The 8,647-nt window shown below is 59.5% G+C and overlaps 1 long non-coding RNA gene across 1 annotated transcript in view; it reads left to right on the forward strand.

Moving 5' to 3' along the window:
* The window catches only part of LOC141968289 (uncharacterized), a 42,177-nt gene extending 38,170 nt beyond the window's left edge, over positions 1-4,007 (forward strand). The window contains exon 3 of the long non-coding RNA XR_012634834.1: positions 3,901-4,007. This is a non-coding gene — a long non-coding RNA (uncharacterized LOC141968289). The remainder of the gene's footprint in view (positions 1-3,900) is intronic.
* The last annotated feature ends 4,640 nt before the right edge of the window (positions 4,008-8,647 follow it).

The following is an 8,647-nucleotide window of genomic DNA, read 5'->3' on the forward strand; positions in this document are numbered from 1 at the left end:
TTAAATCATCAAAAGCAAGAAACATCTATTAAGTGTTCTTCTGCTGAGTCCTCAGTTTAAATGAACTTGCAGGGAGCAGCAAATATTTTTCCTGCCATTTTTTCCCGAGCGGTTGCTGCGTCCCTCAGAGGTCAGAGCCTCCCCAGAGAGGAGCCCGACGTCTGAGGAACGCTGCTCTGGACAAGCCCAAGTGCTGCCGCTCAGCACCGCTGCAATAACCCCCCCTAAAGCCCCCGGCTCCCATCTCCGGAGCAGGGACCCTCTGTGCCGCGGCCCCTCGGTGCCGGCCTCCCCCAGGACAGCGCATGATCCTCCGGCTACTGCCTCCGTGCCGGGGCTGGCGCTTGTGGCGGGGTTATCGATGGGGATTGTTCCGTGCTGGGAAGAGACGGCGGCTCGCAGCGCTTGGCCTCCTGCCCCGCGCGCCTGCCGGCCCCTGGCGTTGGGAACCCGGGACGGAGATAACGCCCGGCGCGGGGGCCCAGCTCTGCTGGGCAGGACCTAAAACGGGGCTCAGCCCTCTGTTACGGGCGCAGAGCCCCCGGCGTCCCCCCCAGCAGCAGCTCTCCCGTACCCTGCGGGTGGCTCACGGCCCGTTTGCCCCGCTGGCCCTCGCCGCGGCGGATGAGCTTCTCTCACCCAAACCCGCGCAGGCCCCTCTCTCGCTCGGCTCTTTCGCCAGCGTGTCCTGCTTCGGGCGGTTTGGTTTTATTGGGGTTGCGGGCTCAGGCGGGTTTCGGTGGGTTTGCACTGGGGGCGAGGGCTGATGCGCCGTCTCGCAGGTGCCGGCGGGGTCCAGCTGTCCCCGACGAGCCTGGGCCCCGTATCCCTGCAGGGAGGGGAGCGCGGCATCACAGGCCAGTCCGGAAATGTTTGCGGAACTGAAATAATATCAGTGCCGACATTATGATGGCTTTGAAACAGGGAATGATGAACACCTTGGTTCTATTAGACTGATTGCTATTGCTCATTAGACTTCTGGGCTAATTACTGCCGGCTGGCGAGGCCGCAGGTTCCTGATGGGTTGGGCAGTGTGTCTGTGTGTCTGTGTGTGTGTGTGTCTGTGTGTCTGTGTGTCTGTGTGTCTGTGTGTGTCCGTGTGTGTCCGTGTGTGTCTGTGTGTCTGTGTGTGTGTGTGTGTGTGTGTGTCTGTGTGTCTGTGTGTCTGTGTGTCTGTGTGTCTGTGTCCCGCAGGCTGCAGGGCTGCCCCGCGGGCCCGCGGCTGCCCGTGGCGGGGGGATGCGGTCCCGGGGGGCCCGGGCCGGGCTGCGGCAGCGCGGGGTCCATCTGCCGGCGGCTCCCGGGCACTGCCGGGCCTCGGCGGGGACAGCCCGGAGCTCCCGGCTCGGGGCTGAGCAGCGACAGTCCCCCGAAACCCTGCCCCGGGGCGGGGACGGGGCTCCCCGGGGCTCCCCATCACTTCCCCGGGGCTCCCCATCACCCCTCGGGGCTCCTCAGCGCTCCCCAGGATTCCCGCCACTCCCCAGGGCTCCCCAGCACGCTCCCCGGGGCTCCCCATCACTTCCCCGGGGCTCCCCATCACCTCTCGGGGCTCCCCATCGCTCCCATGGGCTTCCCAGCTCTCCCAGGATTCCCATCACTTCCCGGGGTTCCCCATCGCTGCTCAGGGCTCCCCAGCACCTCCCCAGGCGCTCCAGCGCCTTCCGGGGCTCCCCATTGTTCCCCTGGGGCTCCCCAGTGCTCCCCCGGGCCACCGCGCCCCGCAGAGCCCGTCCAGCTGCCCCCGTCTGTGCAGCCGTGCCAGGGCAGCACCTTGTGCCCCAGGGACGTTGGGCGGCACCGGTTAAACCTTTCCTTTGGGTTCCGAGGTTCAGTTACGCGGGACAGCGCGGCTGGGTTTGGCGTGTCGAGACGCTCCGCGGCTTTGTGCCCCGGCACTCCCTTACGGGGCGGGTTGAGCACCGTTAAGAGGTGACTCGAGGCAACGCAGGGGCAAATCCGGTTCTCAAGGGAGAACACTTGGATTTCTCCACGTGTCTCGCAGACGAAATTCTATCGCCCCGAGCAGGCACTTTATCGCAGACGGTCGCTGGCAGCGGGCGGGGAGGTACATTCCACGTGCGTTCCCCAGTCAGCGCCCAAACCCCGGAGCCCTCAGCACGCAGCCTGTGGCCTTTGGATGGACCTTCCCCCCATTTATCAGCAACCCCAGCAGCACTTTCCGCAGCCGGTTGCAGACCACGACTGCGACGCGGCGTTTCCCCGCTCCGCCGGGAGCAGCAGCAGGTCAGGCAGGCGCCCGCGTACCCAACCGCGGCGCCAACGCCGGCACGGCCCGGGAGGGAGCTCAGGGCCGGCCCCGAGCGAACGCTCCGGTGGCGCGGGGGCACGGGCAGGGGTCGGCAGCGTGTCCCCAACAGCCAGCGCCGAGCTGGCAGCCCGGGCAGCGTTCCTGGGTGCTGCGAGGGCTTTTCGCTCCCTTTAGCTGAACCGGTCTCTCTCCGGCTCGTCGGCAGTGACGTACGTTGTGTATCGGAGAAAAACCGCCCGCGGCGGGATGGGGAGTGTGGCTGGAAGGGACAGTGATGGCATGTCCCCACGGATGCCTTCACCGGTCTCTAAAGCTGGTCTGGCAGTCACAGAGATTTCACTAACGTACGTTGTATTGATGTGATCCACACTAATATATGGTACAGCGTCCACCAGTGACTGAGAAACCGAGTGGGAACAAAACCCACTTTTAATGCTTCGGGGGGGTTAATTTTCATATACCTCACGGCCAGAAACTTGAGAGAGAGACTCTGTCTCTCCGGCTTACCCAGAACGCTGGGAGCTTAGCATGGTCCAAGCTGTCCTATGTCATGCTGCGGGTACGGGACCAGGATGGAGATCACTGGGCGAAACAGGAGGACTCCGGAGAGCGTCCGAGACTCGGGAGTCCGGTGCCGGCGCCTCCCGGGGGTGGGTGTCGGGCGCTGCTGCGGAGGGGACGGGCAAGTTTTCAGCTGTATCAGCAGATCTGTGCAAGGCCCATTCATCACATAAATCCTGCTTAACCACTCTTCATGATTAAATATTTACAATAAGAATTTATTCATCATTAAAACCATAAATAAAAGGATTACAGAGAAAGTCAGAACGGTTCAGTCAGGAAAGAGCACTAATTATTTTCACCCTTGTGGGTTTTTCTGCATTCAATACTTGAATTTCAAAATTAAAATATTGAGATAAACTCCCGCTTTCATGTGCGTACTGTTGGTTTAATTTCTTATTCAGTGTGAAGCCTGAAAAAGGAGAATAAACACTCATCTAATAATTTACGTTCACTCATAATTTAGGCCCTGAGCAACAAAGTATTTAAGCAGGCAATAAAACTTTAAGCAGTCAAGTATTCCCACCGACTCCAGAAGGATTATTTAGAGGCTTGAAGTGAAAAATTGTTTATTTGGAACAGGGTAAGAGCAGAATTCACGTGTGCTGGAAGCCGAGTCGTGGTGCCCGAGCCGGGGGACGGATGAGGAGAGTTTACGACGTGGGGTGCAGAGCCCAGAGCTCGGGCCCTGCACAGCCACCGGCTCGCGGGGGGAGAACCCCTGGCTCGGGGGATTTGGTATGATCTGGGAAAAGCCTCATCTCTTTGCCTAGTGCTGCCCAGTCACCCGGCCCGATGCACCCGCGAGTGTGGCACAAAATCAGTTACCTGAGTTGCTCATCCCATTTTTATTTTAACATTTATAAATAGTATGAACGGTGAAAATTATTTAACTTTAGGAGGTGATTTAGCTGGGGTTCTAAAAGACATTTAATGCACTTACATTACCCAACATGCTCTAAAACCAACTATATTTCAAACTAAATGCAAATCATTTTGGCTGGGACGTGACTGTTTATCTCACTAGCAGAAAGCTCCCATTTAGGGATGATTTTTCCTACCAACAGGCACAGCTAGGAAGCGATATTCCATAAAAGCTCCTTCCCGATGAGAAGAAAACCAGGAGGAGAGGTAGGTGATGCGCGCGGAGCACGTGGGACCTGCCGCAGCCGGGAGCCGAGGGGTTGGGCGGGGGAGCGTGGGACGGAGCCACGGAGCCGCGGAGCCCCGGCCGCTCCCCAGCCCCAGCACGAGCCTTAAACGACATCCTCGTGCCAGCGGCTGAACACCCGCCAGCTGCGCCCGCCGGCCTCGGGCACCTCCCGCCCCAGGCCCTCCCGCCAGGACATGAACGGGAGCGGTTTCTGACCGGGGCGGGGGAAAGTCTCAGGGATGAATATTGCCAGAAAGGTACTGACGGTCACATGAGGCACAAATTCTGAGGCTGGTTTTGTGTGAGGAGAAGCTGTTTGCTGCACAGGCGGAAGGGAAATAAGCGGAATAACAGGAAGGAGGAGACTGTCGAGTCCTCAGCACTATTGCGGTTATTCTCCCAGATTTGCACAGCTGAAGTTGGTTTTTTTTTAAGCATCCATCGTAGCCCTAGGATAGGCTGTGGTGCTGAGGATACTGGGTGACCCGCGGGGCATTCTGTGAATCGGTGCCATTGTAAGATAGTGTCATCCTCAAGCGGCAATTTTTCATCTCCTCTGAAATCTTGTGCTTTTTTTGGGGGAAAGGGCAGATATAAGGAAGGATAATGGAACCTATAACCACTGCTTGTTCTCCCTGCATTACCAGTATATGAATATCCCGATTGTAAAACTATCTAAATAAATCTAGACCCATTCAAACTTCATATAATGCCGTCGATAACCCTGAAAATAAAGAAATGCACAGTAAGACTTTGTGTTTGTTGTGCTATTCAAAATGCTTAACTGTATTTTTCACAGCCCAGCTTCACGTTTAACGTATTATCCAAATTCACCACTCGCAGTGTACAGCAGCAATTCCACTCTCGCTCAGCTCCATTGATTTGAAACTTCCTACAGCCAGAATATAGTAGAGAGAGATTAGTATCTGTACCATCGGAATATCACCCAATATTAGCTAAAAGACTGACTAACAGGAAATAATGACTGGATAAGGCAAAACGCCCTCGGCATTCCCTCAAAACAGGTAAAAAGACACACCTCTGAACCCCTATGTGCTTGTAAAGGAAACAAAAGCTTTGAATTCTCATAAGTTACATCTAATCTCTGGAGAAGATGATAAAAACACTGGTCACGGGTTTTGACTGGAAGTTTCAGAACCCCACATGGGAGGTGATGAGCCCCCCGTCCCCGCTGGAGAAGGGCTGGACACAGACAGCCCCAGGGTGCCCCAGAGCTGCCCCTGCAGACACAGCCATGCCACCAGCTGTGCCACCAGCCAGGCCACCAGTCCTGCCACCAGCCCTGCCACCAGCCAGGCCACCAGCCAGGTCCCCGGCCGCGGGAGCCCGCTCCGCGGGGAAGGCAGCTCCAGCCTGCGAGCGGGTCCTGCCCGCGGTGCTGTCGGGCGCACCCCGATCAGGCAGGGCAGCGTCACCCAGAGCAGAGTCCACGCGGGCGGGCGCCCGAGGGGAAGGATGGGCCAAGCCTCTCTGCTTCTCAGCGTCCCCAGCCCCAAAGCCTGTGTTTGGCCGGGCTGTACGGCCCAGCGCCTGCTCTTCATAAGCGTGGGCGCAACGGGGTAGAAACTGGACCTCTTTGTACTTTTAGCACATATGCAAAGTTTTAAAAACTCTCCCTAAGCGTTCACAAAGTCAATCCAAATAATTTAAGTGTTCTGCCTTATTGCTGTCCCTAGTAACAGGGTCAAATGATTCAGCAAAAACCTTTCTTAGTATAATCCTCCAGAGGTAGATGAATATGCAGTTGATGAATTTTGGATGTGTTCCCAAGCTGCTGCATCAGTTGGGTCCAAAAATTCGCAATAAATGAATTTAATCAGGAAATATTGCTCCGATATGAATGTTTAATGGTGCTGATTTATACATTCAGCTGCCAAAGTCAGGAGCTAGCTTAGCAGTTGAGAGCCCACAGAGCTCAAGGTTTCAGAACAAATAACTCTCCTTGGAGATTAAACGTTGCAGAAGATGTTACCAGACAGGCAAAAGGGAAGTTTTGCCTCCTCCTGAAGCAGTTGACCCAGCACAGGACTAAACTATTCAAACGTCTCTGAAAAGTTTCTTTTAAAAGCTGTGTTCTAACAAGTCTAGTCCTTCAGACACCGGCTGTTGTATTGTCAGTGAGTTCCTCTAACGATTAGTTTTTGTTGTGTTTTTCTCTCACCTGCCAGAAAACGAGAGTTTGCAGCACGTGAGGGGTGCGGGGCCAGCAGCAGCTCTGAGCTCAGGTCCTGTGCTCTCTGCGAGGGCACAAGTTCTGAGCCTAAGAGGTGTCGATACGTTTGTAAAGCGAGTTTGATGGCGGAACTGTAAGTCCTTCTGAAAACTGAGGCCACCCAGGAGAACATTCTGTAAACCCGCGTGGTTTGTAGGATCACGCACAGTGCGAAACGCGGGAGGGGAGGTGGGAGAGAGTCTGCGGTTTGCTGCACACACACAGACCTGGCCTACAGAACTGCAGCCCACACCAACTTAGACCGCACAAACGTCTGTCCCAGCTGCGGGCTTCAACCCTCGCTCCTCTCAGACCTCGTCAAGTCACCTTTTTGTTGTCCTCGTTGTCCTGTTGTCTGGGTGCCCTGCTCGGGGGATGCCCCGCTGAGCAGCCTACCCTCTGAAGGCTTCTGTGACAAGGACAGCAGAAGCAGCAGGACCCGTGGGCTGTCCTGCCCAGCGCTCGGTGCCGTCCTCACCTCTTCCGCTGTGGTCGGACAAACCCCATTTCTGGACGTAGCCTATACAACACACGCAAAATACGTCTGAGTATGTCCAGGTTACACAGGGAAGGATTTAGGAAACGTCGGATTAAGTTTGCCCTGGGGTAGCTTTTCCTGAGCTCCTTAAGGATACGGGCACTGTGTGACTTGCATCAGTCACCACACTATATTTATACAGGCCTGCTGCTGAGATCAGGGCTCCGCCTGGGCGCCCGCTCCAAGGGCCAGGCCCGGGGGACGAAGGGTCCCGTTGCCGAAACCCTTTGGCGTGTTGCCGAGGGCGTGAGGAGCGGGCGGAGGCGGTTTGCAGAAAGCAGCCCCACGGCTGCGAGGCCGCTGAGGAGTTCCTTGGAAAATGAAGGTGGTGCCGCCATTAGCGGCGACGGCCCCAGGCGGGTTACCCCGGCGGGCGGCCACAGTCCTCCCCCACGCCTCCCCCTCGCCACGAGCCCGTGGCAAAGCCGGGAGGACGCGGCGGCTTCCACCCGCGGGGAAGGGCCCGCGGAGCGCGGGGCCGCGGCCACAGGACGAGGCGGCGGGGACGGGCGCCACGACGGAACCAGCCCAAGCCCCGCAGCCCGGTACGGCCCGGCTCACACGGGCCCGGCCTCCGGCGGCCGTTCCTCAGTGGCGGGTTTGGTCTGTACATGCCTTCATTTGTTTCAGTAGAAAGTTCTCACCTCAAAATCTTGTTTTCTCCAATCCCACTCCCGCCCTGAGCATTGTTGCTTTTTCTCATCAGTTTCTTTTCCCTTCAGAATCTTCTCCCAGCACAAACACCTAAGTCAGAGGCAGATACGTAGCGTGGAAAATTTCAGTGCAGATAATTAAAGTTCAACTTAGTTTTGGAAGGTACTGAAATTAAAAAAAAAAAAAAAAAAAAGGGCCTTTGCCAAGGAAGCGCCAACTGTGGGAGCGATTCCCCTGCGGTGGTGACATCTGGAGAGCTCCGGGGCGCTGGCTCCATGCGAAGGGCTCGGCCCGGAGCCCCCCGGAGCCCCCCGCGCCCCGGGGACCCGCCGAGGGCAGCTCGGGAGAGGACGGCGCTTGGTCCGCGTGAGAGCAACCGCGCCCGGATCCCGGGCCGCGGGGGTGGAAACTTTGATTTTTGCGGGGTTGGAGGCGGAGCCGAGGCTCCTCGGGGCCAGCCGAGGCCGACTAAGGGGTGTCCAGGAGGAGAACGGCGACGCGTTTTCTCGAGGTTCGGGGACTCGCGGCGATGCGGCGGCGGGCGGCAGGGAGCGCAGCGCCCGCGGCCCTGGCGCGCGGGGGGGAACTTACTCCGAAAAAGGCATTTTCGGCGAAGCGGCGCTGCCGGGCCCGCGGGGTCGGGGCCGCGGGGCGGGCGGGACTCGCCGCGGGGCCGGTGGCCGGGGCGGGAGCGCGGCGGGTGGGGCGCGGCGCGGCCCCTTTAAGGCGCGCGGCGGCGGCGCGGGGCGCCCATGTGGAGGGGCTCCATGCCTTGTTGTCCTCCGCGCCCATTGGCCCGCGCCGCGGTGACGTATCGCGACGGGCCGCGAGCGCACTGCGGGGGGAGCGTCGCCCGCAAAACCCGGCGGCCGGATCCCGGCGCCGCCGGCCCGGCCCGGCCCCCACCGCGCCCGGCGCCTTCCCGCCGCCGCTCCCCGCCCGCCGGCGGCGAACCGGCGGCCGCGGCCGCCCCCGCTGCGGCCGGTGGGGGCCTCCGGGCCGCGCCCGCGTCTCGGCGAGCCGGCTCGCCCGCCCCGGCCCGGCCCGCCCCCGCCCCGTCCGGCCGGGCCGCCCCGCGCCTCCGCGCCGCGTCTTGCCGCCGCCCCGCCGCGTAGTAAGCGGGGCCGCGCCAGCGCCCGCCTGTTGTGTTTCTGTTGCCGCCCGCCATCTTGTCGCCAGCGCTGCTGCCGTCGGGGCGAGCCGCGGGGCGGCGCGGCGCCTGCGGCCGGGGCCCGC

Source organism: Athene noctua, chromosome 19, assembly GCF_965140245.1.
Source record: "Athene noctua chromosome 19, bAthNoc1.hap1.1, whole genome shotgun sequence".
NCBI lineage: Eukaryota > Metazoa > Chordata > Aves > Strigiformes > Strigidae > Athene > Athene noctua.